The sequence below is a fragment of the Triturus cristatus genome, chromosome 12, assembly GCF_964204655.1.
Source record: "Triturus cristatus chromosome 12, aTriCri1.1, whole genome shotgun sequence".
NCBI classification, from domain to species: Eukaryota; Metazoa; Chordata; class Amphibia; order Caudata; family Salamandridae; genus Triturus; species Triturus cristatus.
Window position 1 is genome coordinate 845,291,600 of NC_140595.1, and position 16,277 is coordinate 845,307,876.

Here is a 16,277-nt window from a genome sequence, read left to right on the forward strand (position 1 = left end):
GTGCACCACGATGAGAGGGGACGTTACACTGCTCTGGCGGGACGTATGGAGGGTAGAGTGTTCAGTTTTGTGTCGGTGTACGTCCCGCCTGGGCTACAGGCCACTACATTTGCGGACCTGGGGCGCCTCCTTCTGGAACTTCCGAGTGGCCTCTTGGTGGTGGGAGGGGACTTTAATGCGGTTGTTTCTGGATCTATGGATCGCCATCCCCCTAGGGACCTCCCCCGGGCACAGGCGTGGCTGCCTGGCCTTTTAGACACACTGGGCCTGGTGGATTGTTGGCGCCTAAAGCATCCCGTATTGCAACAATACACCTTCCACTCGGGGGCCCATGGTAGTCTCTCGCGGCTTGATTACATCCTTGTCCCAGCAGCCCATGCGGGGAGGGTGGGAGAGGTGCGCCATCTGGCACGGGGTATTTCAGACCACTCCCCATTGTTGTTGCATTTCGATGTCTTCCCGAGGGGGGATGGCAGGGTGGCCCCGATTAACGCCTGGTATCTGCGCGACCCCACCATTCGTGCCGACTTGATCACATCCTTGCAGCGCTATTTTGAGGAGAATGTGGGGTCGGTCCCATCTGCCATCTCCCTATGGGAGGCTTTCAAAGCGGTTCTTAGAGGGGAGGCCCTCTCCTTTATTGCCAATGCCCGGCGGCGCGAGCGGGAGGAGGTGACCCGGGTGGAGGCCGAGATTGCGGAATTGGAGGGTGACCTGGGGAACGGGGTAACAGACGCCAAGTTACATGTTCTGCAGTTAAAGCAGGCGGCCTACCGGGCCCTCGTCACGGAGGCGGCCAGGGGCCTTGGTAGAGAGCAGCAGGGGCGCTTGTACGATGTGGGTGATAAGGCCGGTAAATTGATTGCGTGGTTGGATAAGAGAGAGAGAGCGAGCCGAGTGGTGCCTTTGATTGAGAGTGTGGATGGTGCGTGTGCCACGGAGCCGGAAGCCATTGTCTCCTGTTTCGCGGATTATTTCCGCGGAGTCTACTCCCCTGTTTCGCCCTGTTCGGAGGCGGACTCCTGTGCCCTGCTTCGGGATATTGCACTCCCCTCCCTTACGGCGGAAGACAGAGACTCGCTGGACGTCCCTCCCACCTCGGACGAAATTGCCTCAGCTATTCGCTCGATTTCATCTGGCAAGGCCATGGGCCCCAATGGCATTCCCATTGAGCTATATAAGCTACGCCCGGATGTGCTGGCACCCCACCTGCGTGCGATGTTCCTCGCGGCTCACTCGCGGGGCTCCCTCCCGCCGGACCAGCGTCTGGCCACAATTGTGGTGATCCACAAGGAGGGAAAGCCCCGTGAACGGGTCACATCCTATCGGCCGATTTCGCTTTTGAACGCGGAGCCCAAAATCCTCGCCAAGGTGTTGGCTAACCGGTTGGTTGGCGTGGTGGGCGATTTGGTCCACCAAGACCAATCGGGCTTTATCCCACACCGCAACACGGCGCTTAATCTACGGCGCTTGCACGGCGTGCTTGCGCGTGTCCCATTTGTGCGGGAGCCAGCCATCTTGGCGTCCTTGGACGCCACCATGGCGTTTGATACGCTCGAATGGCCATATCTCTGGGCGATGCTCGCGAAGTTTGGGTTCGGCCCGGGTTTCATCAGCTGGGTCAAATTACTATATTCGGGCCCAATGGCGCAGGTGGTGGTGAACGGGCGTGTGTCGCCTCTTCTGTTCGCCCTGGCACCCTTCCATCCGTGGTCTCCGCTGGACCCCCGAGCACGAGGACCGTGTGTCCCTCTACGCGGACGATATCCTTTTGTATCTCGCCTCCCCGCGCAAGTCCCTGATCGTCCTAGTTGATGTGTTGCGCTCCTTCGGTCGCAACTCAGGCCTAGTCATTAACTGGGCGAAATCCTGTGTCTACGTACTTTCCGGGGAGGCTCCGGTCCTGCCGCGGGACTGCCCGATCCAGATTGCCTCCCAGGGTTTCCGGTACTTGGGTATATATATCACTCTTGACCCGGAGGCCCGCTATGAGCGGAATCTGCTGCCCCCTCTCCAGCGTTTGAAGGAGGATGTGGTGCGCTGGCGGCGTCTCCCGCTCTCGCGGTCGAGCGGCCTTGTTTAAAATGATGTCCTTGCCGCGCTTCCTCTATGCCCTCCAGAACACTATGGACATGGTCCCGGCAAGCTACTTTCGTGAGGTGGAGGGCCTTCAGCGGCGCCTGTTCTGGGACGGGAGGCCGCGTATTGCTCTGGCTAAACTGACGCTCCCGTGGTACGATGGAGGGGTCGCCCTCCCGGACATTAAACGGTATTACTGGGCCTCCCAGCTAGCTGCAATTAATCATGGCCTTTACGGGCCCGCCCTGAACCCGGCATTCGAGATGGACAAGATGCTCCTTCCCGGTGGCGATTACAATCGAGCGCTGTACTCTGGCGCGCCCGACTCCCGTCTGACGGGACCGACGCGTGTCATGGTGCGGGTTTGGCACGCGGCTAATGCAGCTATGGGGTGGAAGGACCGTTTGACCCGGGCGTCTCCACTGTATGCCTCTGAGAGGCTGGGCTCCCTGTGGACATCGAAGGGCTTTGAGAAGTGGGACACGATCGGAATCAGCACAGTGGGGGATCTCTGGACGAGGGGGGGATTCAAAACTTTTGAGACACTGCAGGCGGAGTTCCAGCTGCAGGGCAGTGAGTACTTTCGGTACCTACAGGTCCGCCATGCGCTGGGCTCCGTCTTCCCGGATGTTGCATCCATTCCGGAGTCTTCCCCCCTGGAGGACAGAGTGCTGGATGGCCATGTCCCGGACAGCACGATCTCCCTCATATATAAGAAGCTGATTAACGATAGATCGTGCCTGTTAACTAGTCTACGCGAGGCTTGGGTGGCCGACGGGCTGGAGCTGGACGACGAGGATTGGATGTCCGCGGTGGCCTCTCCGAAAGAGGTGGCCATCCCGGCTCGCCTTCGTTTCGTCCAGCTCAAGATCCTTCACCGGGTCTACGTGACGGGGCCAAGGCTTCTACGTATGGGTTATGCCGTGGACGGACTGTGTAAGCGTGGCTGTGGTGCGTTGGCGACTTTTATGCATATACTGTGGGAGTGCCCGAAGGTGGAGCGATTCTGGCGTGGTGTGCATGAGGTCCTGCGTGTGGTCACGCGTGTAGCGCTGCTGCCTGAAGCGAGGAGGTGCTTGTTGAATGTATGGGAACCGAATGACTATTCGGCTCCGCAGACGCGGTGGGTGACTCTGGGATACATGATAGCGAAACGTGATATTGCTCAATTGTGGGGATCCCAGAGGCCCCCTGCGGTGTCGGCCTGGAAAGAGCACATGGATTGGTGTATGTTCCGTGAAAAGGTGGTGTATGTGGCGAGGGGTAAGCCTGGGGCATGGGTGAAAATCTGGGGCCCCTGGAACGCCTACCGTGGGGGCATTTGTGAGCCGCCACAGCTGCCGGCTGCCTCGCCTGCTCCGTCTCCCTAGTTGGACCCTCTTGCTCGGCCGCGGGCACGCGGCCCCCCAGTCCTTGATCTCCTCCCATCCCCCTCTTCAGATCTTTCCTGCCAGTCTGGATCCCCCACTATGGAGCAAGTGTTGTCACCTTGAATCTCGGGTTGCCTTGCGGTTGTGGTTTTTGTTGTTGTTGTTAGTCCTTAAAATGAAACCGTACTCTGTGGCAGGACGCCGTGAGGCCTGCACCGTTGATTACTCCTGTGTTTTTACTGTGCACCGCTGAGAGACTTTTACTGTCTGTATGTACTATATTGGTGATGCTCTAGCGGCCGGCCGTGCGGTTGTAGGCCCATAACTGTAACCTTTTTATGGATGCAATAAACGGTTTCAAAAAAAAAAAAAAAAAAAAAAAAAATTTTCCGGACCCCTGACAAAGATCTTGGATGCTGCGGTCACCGCCAAAGCCTCCAACACTGCACGAGGTTCTGGAGTGGGCGCAATGGGCTATGTGTTTCTCAGGGAACGCAAACTGTGTGCTTTCAGCGGAACGGAGAAGGTCGTTCCTTATGCGCATTGATCCCCAACTTGCGGAAATGGCGAATACGGAACCAGGCACACTGGCCAATGGCAAGATTTTTGGCTACAAATTCGGGAAGGAGATGGGGAAATATGTCAACACATTTTCCACCCTGGATAAGGCTCAGGCGAACATCAAGAAAGTATTCCATACTGGCCTTTTTAACAGGGCTGGACGCTTCAGGGGTCGAGCGACCAGGCGAGGATTCAATCAGACCTCTCGAGGCTTCGAGCAACGTGGCAGATGTAGTGCACAGTGCTCAAAATTCTACCTTACCCACAATCGTGGTGACAGAGGGAGACAACAGAGAGGCTATAGAGGACAGAATAACTCTTCCGGAGACGCCTCTTATTCAGGTAAGCCTAATGCAGGCAGGGAACATCAAGGTGGACGGTCGGATTGCTTTGTTCCACCACAGATGGGAGATGGGTGGAGAAGTGCGGCTCAATGATTAGAGCGGCAGACCCTGATGCAGAGATCTAGCCCGGGACCAGGGTTCAATTCCCTGCCTTGGCGGGTCTTGGGCTCAAAAAAATTCCACGGACCTGATAATTCTCGCCTCGGTGCCTATTCCAATCATGGAGTCCCACTCTGCAACTCTGGGCAATAGCTTGCTTAATCTCCACAACGGCCCCCACAACGCTAAGGATGCCTGGCCTCCACCTTGGGGGTGCCTAGGAGTGGACGCCTCACAGGGAAAGCCAGGATGGGTTCCACAGCGGTATTCGTACAAGCGCCTTGAGACCCTTGCGGGTGAGTAGTGCGCTATACAAGTATCAAATTCACATTTTTTTTTTTTTTTTACTCTCACACTAGATCCCTGGATCCTTTAAACAGTAACGGGGTTTCAGATAGAATTCTATGCCTCGCCCCATCAAGTTCATGTCCCCCCTCCACTACATTTTTCCCGAGCAGAGATGTCTTTTATAGACAACGAAGTTCAGTCACTGTTAAAAAAAGGGGCAATTGTACACATGACTCCTCATCCGTTGGGTTTCATAAGTACAATCTTTCTGGTGCCCAAAAAGGACAAAGGTTTCAGACTAGTGCGCAATCTGAGGGAATTCAATTCCTGGGTAGTGTACCGCCATTTCAAAATGGAGGGTATTCACTTGTTAAGAGACATCCTTTTGGAGAGGGATTGGATGGTGCGTCTGGATCTGAAAGACGCTTACCTGGCAATGCCCATTTTTCCGCCTCATCTGAGGTTTCTGCAGTTCCAGTGGAGAGACCAGTGGTTCGAATTTTCAGCCATGTCCTTTGGTCTCTTGTCCACCCCCTGGTGTTTCACCAAGTTACTGAAACCCGTGGTTCAGTACCTGAGAGAACGGGGGGTGAGACTTATAATTTATTTAGACGATATTCTGATTATGGCACAGAATATGGACACGGTTCTTCTTCATCTGAACTGGACGGTCCAACTCTTACAGGATTTGGGTTTAGTCATCAAGGCACATAAATTTCTGACTCCAACACAGTCGTTGGAATTCCTGGGTTTTCAGGTAGACTCGATACAACTCAGTTACTATTGCCTCTGAGGAAGAAAGTAGCTATCAAGGAGTTGTTGAGGAGAGCGCTTGCCTCTCTGACTATATCTTTGAGGACGCTGGCTAGGATGGTGGGGCTTCTTGCCGCATCAATTCAAGCAATATTTCCGAGACCCTTACATTACAGGGCACTTCAACGTTTGAAGATTCGGCATTTACGCAAAGGTCTGAGTTATGCAGAACAGATTTCGATCTCCGGAGAGGTCCGGACAGAGATGAACTGGTGGCTGGAGAACATGGATGCATGGAATGGCAAGGCCATTTTCGCAGCCAGTCCGTAGATAGTCATAGAATCCGATGCCAGCAGATGGGGCTGGGGAGCCCGATGCGGCTCGGTGGAGACTGGGGGTCGGTGGTCCCAGGAGGAACTGAATCTCCATATCAATTGTCTGGAGCTTCTTGCAGGATCGTTTGCGATTCGGACACTTTCACCGCAACGGGCGAGTTGCTGTATTCTACTGCGAATGGACAATGTGTCAGCAGTACGGTACATCAATCGTCTGGGGGGAACGAGGTCTCGTCTTCTGGTAGAGATAGCAAAAGACTTTTGGCATTATTGTCTAGCCCATCAGATAAGAGTGATGGCGGAATACATTCCGGGTTCTTCCAATGTGGTAGCGGATTGGAACTCCCGATTTCTGCGAGATGCCAGCGATTGGAGACTGCATCCCACGGTATTCAAACAACTGAATCACAAATGGGGTCCATGTTCAGTGGATCTTTTTGCGTCCAGACTCAACACACAACTACCTCAGTTTTACAGTTGGTGACCAGATCCTCTGGCGATCAGCTCGGACGCATTTCTTCAGTCATGGACGACGGGCATTCTATATGCCTTCCCACCATTCGCCATGATCCAGAGGGTATTGACGCAAGTCCGTCGACAGAAGGCGGAGGTGATACTGATCTCACCATGTTGGAAAGCGCAGGCGTGGTTCCCGGTGGCTCTAACCTTGTTTTGTGCACTTCAACTGCGACTACGGTCGTTTCCAGAGATGTTGGAAGACCCTTTGGGAGTACCTTATCCATTGGTAATGCAGGGCCAACTGTCTCTCATGGCGTGGAGACTTTCAGGCGACGATGGCAAATGCCTGGAGCTTCACAGGAGGCTTCGTTCTTCTTACCACAAGCATGGGCACCCGCTACGCACAAGCGATATGAATCAGCCTGGCGTAGATGGGTTAGTTGGTGTTCTGCACAGCAAGGAGATCCCTTGGGATCTGGTGTCCATCTGATAGTTAATTGTCTTTCAGAACTTGCATCGTCGAGCATGGCATATCGGAAGATTAACAATTTTCGTTCGGCTATTTCTGCAGGTCATCCACATGTGGATGGTAGGCCAGTGGGGGAACACCCCCTGGTGTGTAAAGTGGTGAGGGGCATCCGTTTGGTTAACCCTCCGAAACCCAAATATTCTGTTTAGTGGGATGTTAACGTAGTGCTATGTTTCCATCAGTCTTGGCCGGCTAACGAAGGGTTATCGCGTAAGCAACTGTCAGCCAAGCTTAAGATGTTATTATGTCTGGTATCCTGCAGACGTGTCTTGGACATACGTGCTTTGGATATCACATGTAGAGTATTTACTCCCGCAGGAGTTTCGTTCAGTATCTCGAAGATGACAAAGACACATTCCAAATGTATTTCATATCCTGCTTGTCCTCATCATAGCAAGTTATGTATGGTAGAATGTTTAAAATGTTATGAGGATTGTACTAGAGAATTCAGGAATGATGTTGCAGGGAAATTGTTAATTTCATTACAGAGACCTTTCCGCCAAGTCACTGCAGCGACTTTAGCCAGGTGGGTTCCTTGGTTATTGAGACTAGCAGGTGTTGATACTTCAATGTTTGGAGTGCATTCTGTCAGAGGAGCGATGGCTTCCAAGGCCTTTTATACTGGATCCCGTTAAAAAGATATTATGACTGCGGCAGATTGGTCTTCTGACTATACATTTAAGACATTTTATCATAAACCTATTGTGGATGTGGCCTCGATGGTTATGGAACAACTTTAAACTAGCATAATCTGAGCCTCCGTGGACTGACATAGAATAAAAAAAATTCTAGCAGACGCGACAAGAATTTTCAATTCTATTAAGGACACGGAGGCGAGGATTATCCCGCCCAGGTAACTTGAGGATGACACTCTAAGTGATAGATTAATCATTACCAGGTTGGTAAATTGGTTTCATATATTGTTCCTAATGATGAGTTGGTTTTGATTCCCACCCGTTTGTTGTTATTGAACAGATGATAATTGTGACTATTGAATAACGTGTTTGTTATGGAAGATATAGGAATTATGAATGGCATATTACAATTACTATTCTCTTTGCAGGAGATCAAGGCAAACAAACTTGAACGATCAAGATGGAATTAATTGGGGGTTCTCGGATACAGAGTAAGCCGGCTTGAGGGTCATTGATCAACTCTATTGGGAACGACAGGAAGAGGGCCTGTGTTGAAGTTCGTTTGGAGTCGATGATGGAATCGGCGGAGATCAGCGTTCATCAGTCAAGTTATGGACTGTGTTGAAAGGTTTTTTCGCAAAGAGGAAGTTATTGTTACTAGAGACATTTATAACAGTGTGTGGTATATGATTGGTGCATACTGAGGAGGGGGTTGTCCTTCCGGGTTATGCTATGATTAAAGTTTTTCATTGGCTGCTGTTTTTGCCAGTAAAGTAAAGAGAAGCATAATCCTCGCCTCCGTGTCCTTAATAGAATTGAAAATTCTTGTCGCGTCAGCTAGAATTTTTTTTATTGCAAATCATCGCTGAAAGCTGCTGTGCATTGTTGATTGCGACGGCCGTATAATGTATGAAAGGACATGTGCAACCATGCTGGCTACTGGATGGCAGATACGGACTATATCAGCCAGCTCAACTAACCACTCAGTACTAACCAGTCAGACCAGCTGACCTAATAGATCGGCACTATAGGGCTGTGACTTAATTCACCCATGAGGTCCTAAATAAGTTGATACCCTGAGTACTGACACCCTATTATGATTAAAATAACAAGTCCATCTTGGTAAGTATCGCCAATTGACAGGTCATAATGGCACTCACATAAAGGTGACTATAGTCTATCGGAGCAGATCTCCGATCCCCCGCACTATTTACCAACGCCTGTTACCTCCTGCGGATCCACACGATCTTCTGCCACAGCCAACTTAAGAAATCAGATCAAGAACATAGAAGATAAACTACCAACACAATTAACAGATCCACAAAGCTAATCAGAGCTGTCAGCGTGACTCGTATCTCTCACATCCCTTCACCCATCACACTGCTAAACAGGGCAGCCATAACCAGATGACAACACCTCTGTGGCCATCAGACGCGGCATGGAAATACTTCCCACATAGGCTCAAAGGGAAGAAAACACTCTTCCAACCGCACGCCCAGGAAGTGCATCATGCCGCCCACATGGAGAAGCTCGTCAGCGCCACATATGGGTAGTAAACTCTCTGCAAATACAATCATTCAATGCAATACGATATCGCAGTTCAATGGACCAGAAGACTGGCAGAGGGCCGATGCCAGCGTAGGGAGGTCGCTTTGAACTTGTTTCATGTTGTTTGTGTTGAAGGAAAGGAGCTTCCTCTAGATTCTGGTGCATAAAACACAATACTCATTATCCATGTACCCACTAGACATCCGAACCTCCTCCTCTCTTCGTGAATTTTGAAAGAAGCTGAACACCTGGCATTTCAATTAACCAGAAACAACAGTTGATGGACAGAATGCAGAACAATGTCATACATTCACCCCAGTACAGGGAGCTGGGCCTAAAGCCATCGTTTTTTTGCTCACCATGCCATTCCAGTTTGGACACAGCCATATGCAAATTAGTCTTGACCCTGTGCCTCATGGGAAGAGTTCAGTCCGAACTGCCAAGCCAGGTCCTCCCTGGACTGGAACCAAGCATCCTAGGACCGGTTTCGGGGTTTCACCCCTCTTCAGCCAGGATAGCTTGATTCCAGTGGCATGGAGAGCACGGGACTCACGTCTGAGCAATCATTACTTTTTTTTGCATTTGTCACCCCGAGTGGGACGGGTATTCTCAGATGTGAGTCCCTTGCTCTCCATGCCACTGGAATCAAGCTATCCTGGCTGAAGAGGGGTGAAACCCTGAAACCGGTCCTAGGATGCTTGTTTCCAGTCCAGGGAGGACATGGCCTGGCAGTTCGGGCTGGACTGTTCCCATTGGGCACAGGATCAAGACTGATTTGCATATGGCTGGGTCTGAACTGGAATGGCATGGTGAGCAAAACAACGATGGATTTAGGCCCAGATCTCTGTACTGGGGTGAATGTATGACATTGTTTTGCATTCTGTCCATCAATAGTTCTTTTTGCATTTGTCACCCCCAGTGGGACGGGTATGCTCAGACGTGATTCCTGTGCTCTCCATGTCACTGGAATCAAGCTACCCTGGCTGAAGAGGGGTGAAACCCCGAAACGGGTCCTAGGATGCTTGTTTACAGTCCAGGGAGGACATGGCCTGGCAGTTCGGGCTGGACTGTTCCCATTGGGCACAGGGTCAAGACTGATTTGCATATGGCTGGGTCCAAACTGGAATGGCATGGTGAGCAAAACAACGATGGATTTAGGCCCAGATCTCTGTACTGGGGTGAATGTATGACATTGTTCTGCATTCTGTCCATCAATAGTTCTTTTTGCATTTGTCACCCCGAGTGGGACGGGTATGCTCAGACGTGAGTCCCGTGCTCTCCATGCCACTGGAATCAATCTATCCTGGCTGAAGAGGGGTGAAACCCCGAAACCGGTCCTAGGATGCTTGTTTCCAGTCCAGGGAGGACATGGCCTGGCAGTTCGGGCTGGACTGTTCCCATTGGGCACAGGGTCAAGACTGATTTGCATATGGCTGGGTCCAAACTGGAATGGCATGGTGAGCAAAAAAACGATGGATTTAGGCCCAGATCTCTGTACTGGGGTGAATGTATGACATTGTTTTGCATTCTGTCCATCAATAGTTCTTTTTGCATTTGTCACCCCCAGTGGGACGGGTATGCTCAGACGTGAGTCCCGCGCTCTCCATGCCACTGGAATCAAGCTATCCTGGCTGAAGAGGGGTGAAACCCCGAAACCGGTCCTAGGATGCTTGTTTCCAGTCCAGGGAGGACATGGCCTGGCAGTTCGGACTGGACTCTTCCCATTAGGCACAGGGTCAGGACTAATGTGTATATGGCTGGGTCCAAACTGGAATGGCATGGTGAGCAAAAAACAATGGATTTAGGCCCAGATCTCTGTACTGGGGTGAATGCATGACATTGATCTGCATTCTGTCCATCAATAGTTCTTTTTGCATTTTTCAATTAACCAACCTACCCTAGGCAGGGCGAGACACACACACTGTCAGCGCCAGGATACCCTCGCTGGTGAATAACCAACCTACCCGAGGCAGGGCTAGATACACACACTCTCAGCATGAGGATACCCCCGCGGGTGATTAACTAACCCACCCAAAGCAAGGCGAGGCACACACACTCTCAGCGCCAGGATGCCCTTGCGGGTGATTAACCAACCTACCCTAGTCAGGGCTAGGTGCACACACCTGCTCAGCGCCAGGATACACTCGTGGGTGATTACCCAACCTACCACAGGCAGGGCTAGGTGCACACACACTCTCAGCGCCAGGATGCCCTCGCGGGTGATTAACCAACCCACTCTAGGCCGGGCTAGTCAGGCACACACTCTCAGCGCCAGGATACCCTAACGGATCATTAACAAACCCACTCTAGGCAGGGCTTGGCACACACACACTCTCAGCACCAGGATATCTTCACTTGTGATTAACCAACCTACCACAGGCAGGGCTAGGTGCACACAACTGCTCAGCGCCAGGATGCCCTCGCATGTGATTAATCAACCTACACTACCCAGGGCTGGACACACACACACCTGCTCAGTGCCAGGATACCCTAAAAGGTGATTAACCAACCTACCATAGGCAGGGCTAGGCACCCACACTCTCAGCGTCAGGATATCTTCACAGGTGATCAGCCAACCTACTCTAGGCAGGGCTAGGCTACTACACTCTCAGCGCCAGGATACCCTCACGGGTGATTAGCCAACCTACCATAGGCAGAGCTAGGCAGACACACACTTGCTCAGCGCCAGGATACCCTCGCGGGTGATTAACCAACCTACCCTAGGCATGGCTAGGCACCCACACTCTCAGCGCAAGGATACCCTCACGGGTGATTAACCAACCTACCCTAGGCAGGGCGTGGCACACACACTCTCAGCGCAAGGATACCCTCGCGGGTGATTAACCAACCTACCATAGGCATAACTAGGCAGACACACACCTGCTCAGCGCCAGGGTACCCTCGCGGGTGATAGTGCGCTTTACAAATACACAGAACATAAGATATCCATGCTACCCTAGGCAGGGCTAGGCACGCACAGCTGCTCAGCGCCAGGAAACCCTCGCGGGTGATAGGGCGCTTTATAAATACACAGAACATAAGATATCCATGCTACCCTAGGCAGGGCTAGGCACGCACAGCTGCTCAGCGCCAGGAAACCCTCGCGGGTGATAGGGCGCTTTATAAATACACAGAACATAAGATATCCATGCTACCCTCGGCAGGGCTAGGCACGCACAGCGGCTCAGCGCCAGGGTACCCTCGCGGGTGATAGTGCGCTTTACAAATACACAGAACATAAGATATCCATGCTACCCTAGGCAGGGCTAGGCACGCACAGCTGCTCAGCGCCAGGGTACGCTCGCGGGTGATAGTGTGCTTTACAAATACACAGAACATAAGATATCCATGCTACCCTAGGCAGGGCTCGGCACGCACAGCTGCTCAGCGCCAGGGTACCCTCGCAGGCGATAGTGCACTTTACAAATACACATAACAACATTGATGAAAACTGGAGACAATCTTCTGTGCACAGTTGTAGTCATGTTCATTACAATGTGCAGATTCTTGGGTCTGATGAAGCACTTCAGAACATGTTATTCTAGGGGTGCTGCTGCTGTCACACATCTGGCTGGGAGAGAAAGTTGAGATTAGCTCTTTGTGTGCATCAGCACAACGTCTCGCAGCTTGCTGGAACAGCTCAACTCTAAACAAAGGTGCTGACAAGACACTCCAGGGCTGAACTGGAGAAGAAACTGTAAAACCATGGGATAAAATACAAACATGACCACCAGAGGGGTCATCAGAGGCAGTGGCTACCTGGCCTTTAAACATCAAAAGGCCACTGTGCCCCCTGTTACCCAGACTGAGAGATGCTGGCCCACAGCGTGTCCATCTACTGGAAGAGGTGGGTTTCTAGCCTACTGCAAAACATCTGTGCCACGGAAACCTATCAAAAGGGTTCAATTGTCCAGCATTTGCATCATCCGACACGTTATTTGGTTTAAATAAGTTCTTAGGATAGTTAAACCTGCCTGGCACCCAGAAACTAAAGGTCATGTACCCTGCAAGAGGACCGCCATATGCCCAGAAACAAGCGGAAACTAAAGGTCATGTACACTGCAACACGACCGCCAGGCACACAGAAGCAAGCAGAAACAAAAGGTAATTTACCATGTAACACAACCATCAGACACCCAGAAAGAACAGGAAACAAAAATTCATGTACTCTACAACACAAGCGCCAGGCACCCAGAAACAGGCAAAAACTAAAGGACATGAACCCTGCAACACGACCTCCTGGCACCCAGAAACAAGCAGAAACTAAAGGTCATGTACCCTGCAACACGACCGCCAGGCAACCAGGAGCGAGCAAAAACTAAAGGTCATGTACCCTGCAACACGAACGCCTGGCACCCAGAAACAAGCAGAAACTAAAGGTCATGTACCCTGCAACATGACCGCCAGGCAACCAGAAACAAGCAGAAACTAAAGGTCATGTACCCTGCAACACGACCGCCAGGCAACCAGGAGCGAGGAAAAACTAAAGGTCATGTACCCTGCAACACGACCTCCAGGCAACCAGAAGCGAGCAAAAACTAGAGGTCATGTACCCTGCAACACGACCGCCTGGCACCCAGAAACAAGCAGAAACTAAAGGTCATGTACCCTGCAACATGACCGCCAGGCAACCAGGAGCGAGCAAAAACTAAAGGTCATGTACCCTGCAACACGAACGCCTGGCACTCAGAAACACAAGGTCCTGTAACCTGCAACACCACTGCCTGAAACCCAGAAGCAATCAGAAACTAAAGGTCATGTACCCTGCAACGCGACGGACAGGCACCCAGAAAAAAGAGGAAACTAAATGGCATGTACCCTGCAACACAACCGCCTGGCACCCTGAAACAATAAGAAACTAAGGGTTTTGTACCCTGCAACACGACCGTCAGTCACCCAGAAACAGACAAAAACTAAAGGACATGTAGCATGCAACACGACCGCCAGGGAACCAGAAACAAGTGGAAACTAACAGTCATGTACCCTGCAACACGTCCGCCAGGCAACCAGAAGCAAACAGAAACTAAAGGTCATGTACCGTGTAACATGAACCCTTGCCGCCAAGAAACAGGCTGAAAATAAAATGCATGTACCATGCAACACGACGGACAGGGACCTAGAAAGAAGCAGAAGCTAAAGGACATGCACCCTGCAACACGACCACCTGGGACCCAGAAACAAGCGGAAACGAAAGGTCATGTACCCTGCAACACGACCGTAAGGCGGCCAGAAACAAGAGGAAACTAAAGGTCAAAAAATCCGATTGGCCGATTGACGCTACTTCATGGACCACAATGCTTTGGGGTAACACGCTGGTAGGACGAGCAGAGTGCGGCCAATCGGACTTTTGTTTATATTCAGGCTCCCTTGAGCCGGTGGGGCTGACGAGCCCATGGCTACGCACCTGCGAGCCTTGAGTGGTACTTTACCTGAGTATACTTTTTATGGCAGCCTACGCAGCAACCCCACACACATACCTACTCCCTGCTGACGAGAGGCAACTACCTCGAAACACGTGTCCAGGGATGGCTAACGCAACACTCATTTTCACTTTAAACTTTGGCATAGGCGTACTCGCCGACGCTACTTCATGGACCACAATGCTTTGGGGTAACACGCTGGTAGGACGAGCAGAGTGCGGCCAATCGGACTTTTGTTTATATTCAGGATCCCTTGAGCCGGTGGGGCTGACGAGCCCATGGCTACGCACCTGCGCACCTTGAGTGGTACTTTACCTGAGAATACTTTTTATTGCAGCCTACGCAGCAACCCCACACACATACCTACTCCCTGCTGACGAGAGGCAACTACCTCGAAACACGTGTCCAGGGATGGCTAACGCGACACTCATTTTCACTTTAAACTTTGGCATAGGCGTACTCGCCCACGCTACTTCATGGACCACAATGCTTTGGGGTAACACGCTGTTAGGACGAGCAGAGTGCGGCCAATCGGACTTTTGTTTATATTCAGGCTCCCTTGAGCCGGTGGGGCTGATGAGCCCATGGCTACACACCTGCGCGCCTTGAGTGGTACTTTACCTGAGAATACTTTTTATGGCAGCCTACGCAGCATCCCCACACACATACCTACTCCCTGCTGACGAGAGGCAACTACCTCGAAACACGTGTCCAGGGATGGCTAACGCGACACTCATTTTCACTTTAAACTTTGGCATAGGCATACTCGCCGACGCTACTTCATGGACCACAATGCTTTGGGGTAACACGCTGGTAGGACGAGCAGAGTGCGGCCAATCGGTCTTTTGATATATTCAGGCTCCCTTGAGCCGGTGGGGCTGACGAGCCCATGGCTAAGCACCTGCGCGCCTTGAGTGGTACTTTACCTGAGAATACTTTTTATGGCAGCCTACGCAGCAACCCCACACGCATACCTACTCCCTGCTGACGAGAAGCAACTACCTCGAAACACGTGTCCTGGGATGGCTAACGCGACACTCATTTTCACTTTAAACTTTGGCATAGGCGTACTCGCCGACGCTACTTCATGGACCACAATGCTTTGGGGTAACACGCTGGTAGGACGAGCAGAGTGCGGCCAATCGGACTTTTGTTTATATTCAGGCTCCCTTGAGCCGGTGGGGCTGACGAGCCCATGGCTACGCACCTGCGCGCCTTGAGTGGTACTTTACCTGAGAATACTTTTTATGGCAGCCTACGCAGCAACCCCACACACATACCTACTCCCTGCTGACGAGAGGCAACTACCTCGAAACACGTGTCCAGGGATGGCTAACGCGACACTCATTTTCACTTTAAACTTTGGCATAGGCGTACTCGCCTGACGCTACTTCATGGACCACAATGCTTTGGGGTTACACGCTGGTAGGACGAGCAGAGTGCGGCCAATTGGACTTTAGGAAACTAAAGGTCATTTACCCTACAACACTATGGACAGGGACCCAGAAACAAGCGGAAACTAAAGGTCCCGTACCCTGCAACACAACCGCCTGGTACTCAGAAAGAAGCGGAAACTAATGGTCATGTACCCTACAACACGACCGGCAGGCAACCAAAAGCGAACAGAAACTAAAGGTCATGTACCCTTCAACAGGACCACCTGGCACCCAGAAAGAAGCGGAAACTAAAGGACATGAATCCTGAAACTCGGCGTTCAATCAAACATGTCGTCTCCCTTCCATATACAATAATACTTTGTGTACTATATACTATATAGGGATTTTAATCTGTGTGTAGCTGTTTCACAGCTCTAAATATAACTGATCTAAATTATTAAAAGCTTTACGGAATGCATCT

At 51.4% G+C, this 16,277-nt stretch overlaps 1 long non-coding RNA gene across 2 annotated transcripts in view; it reads left to right on the plus strand.

Moving 5' to 3' along the window:
* The window catches only part of LOC146783055 (uncharacterized), a 251,375-nt gene extending 243,147 nt beyond the window's left edge, over positions 1–8,228 (plus strand). For both annotated transcript variants that reach the window (XR_014972408.1, XR_014972407.1), the window contains exon 3: positions 7,881–8,228. This is a non-coding gene — a long non-coding RNA (uncharacterized LOC146783055). The remainder of the gene's footprint in view (positions 1–7,880) is intronic.
* The last annotated feature ends 8,049 nt before the right edge of the window (positions 8,229–16,277 follow it).